This window comes from Micropterus dolomieu, linkage group LG01 (genome assembly GCF_021292245.1).
Source record: "Micropterus dolomieu isolate WLL.071019.BEF.003 ecotype Adirondacks linkage group LG01, ASM2129224v1, whole genome shotgun sequence".
Lineage (NCBI taxonomy): Eukaryota > Metazoa > Chordata > Actinopteri > Centrarchiformes > Centrarchidae > Micropterus > Micropterus dolomieu.
In genome coordinates this window covers 48,225,641-48,227,656 of record NC_060150.1, presented here as the reverse complement: position 1 = coordinate 48,227,656, position 2,016 = coordinate 48,225,641, and positions in this window count along the sequence as shown.

Sequence of the window (2,016 nt, the reverse complement as noted above, 5' to 3'; positions counted from 1 at the left end):
CTCTGTCCTAAAGTCCTGGCTGGTGTTTCATGCCCAAAGAGACACCTGTTCAACTCCAGGAATGTGGATTTTTGAGGAGCCGCTTTTTTATAATACAGCCTTGAGAACCAGAGAACTGTCGTCTCCCAGCTTGAGGACAAGTTTGAGAGGGGCAGGAGTAGTTAAGCTGGATCACCTGCTAAAAATCTCCACTGCACGGCTGAGAGAACTGACTGAAATCCGGTCTGTGAGGCTGCTGGACAGACTGGTGGAGGAGGTGTGTGCATCCCTGCCAGGACCCATCAGAACTATGGCTGAGTATCGTACTGCAGCTGATCAGTAGAACGACGAGTGTGAGTACCTGTTTCCCTCTCTGACACTCTCTCCTGCTGTGGAGGGCTGGCGGAGGAGGAAGGAAACCTTTTGTCCTTTACAACCCCACAGCTAGGTAACTTTGAAACTGTAGTCAAAAAGGCAATTTATAACGCCTGTGTCAAAGTGTCGCACTGTCGCTCTCTAGAGGGGATGAAGGCCTCCAGGTGGACTGACTACTTTGGCCCAGGCTCTTCCCCAAAAGGAAGCTGGCGGTCCCTGTACAAACCCCCTGTCAATAAGCGGACAGGGGATCTGCAGTGGAGAATTGTACATGGGATTAAAGCTACAAACATGCATGTGGCCCACCTAAATACTGGTAGTGGGGAGGGGTGCCCTTTTTGCAGTGCTGGGGAAACAACAGAGCATCTATTCTTAGAATGTGCAAGGCTGAGGGGAGTGTTTAGAGTACTACAAGGGTGGAAGCACTTTATTTTTGGTCCAAGATCTTCGCCAAAGGAAAAAACGTTACACGTTCTTGTTAATGTTTTGTTTGGGACTACAAAACTGGCAATCTGGAAAACCAGGAAGAAGAAAGTCCAGGGTCAGCTGGGCTCACTGGACCCTGTGATGATGTTGGCTGGTCTTCTCTCAGCACGCCTCAGGGTCGACTTTGCTTTTCATAAACTGACAGACAATCTGGACACTTTTACGTCTACGTGGGGTTTAAAACAAGTGCTGTGTTCAATACAGAATGGAACTTTAATACTCAACATATGAAGTGAAGGTGTTCACTTTAACTTTTTAACCTGTTTTTATTGACACATTTTAATTTTACTTTATTTTACGCCAAGATACAAGTTTAGTTTATTGATGTGCTTTCTTTCAAAATGGGATTTAACATTTGTTCAATCTTGAAGATGTTTGTTTTTTTCTAAATCTTGTAAATGGTTTTGGTCTAAAAGACAGATGAAATAAAGTGTTTCTAAACTCAACTCTCTTTCTCCCCCCCCATCTAATTCGCTCATGCCCGAAAAACATTTTAAGAGAGCAGGGAGATGTTGCGGCGGCTGGCGGGGCTGCGGAAGCTGCCGCGGTGCCTGGCGGGGCTCCCACTACTGGCGGTGCGGCCCTTTCTCCCGATACCGGTGGCGAGGCCCCCGGTGCCAATGGGACTGCGGCACCTGACGCGGTGCCCGGCGTAGCTGCAGCTGATGCAGGGTTGGAGGGTCCCGGTGGATGTTCCTTGATAATGAAATCATGTCCAGTGTGTCTAATGTTGAACTGCAAGAAAGAGAAAGCGGACAGGGAGACACAGAAACAGAACTGAACATTGACCAGGGAGAAAATGAGGACAACAGTGAACAGGTGTATAACAGTCAGCTGAATGAATGTTCTCAGAGCAGCAATATTTCAGTGTGTTCTGACTTTATTGAGGATGAGGATATATCTGATGAGGATCTAATGAAAATCGCACAGAAGAGAAAGAGCACAGAAAGTGTTCAGAGCAGAGCTAAAGTTGCCAAAGGAAAGAAAGACAGAAAAACACGCTCATTAGAAAACAGTGATTTCACACAAGAGGAGGGGAGCAGCAGCTACACTTTAGCTCAAATACAAAAGTTCCTTCAGGACACTGAGGGTCTCAGGCTGTTGAAGGTTGAGAACTTTTTCCCAGACCTGAAACTGTTTGTCAGTTCAGCTCAACCTCTTACCAGAGCTTCAGGA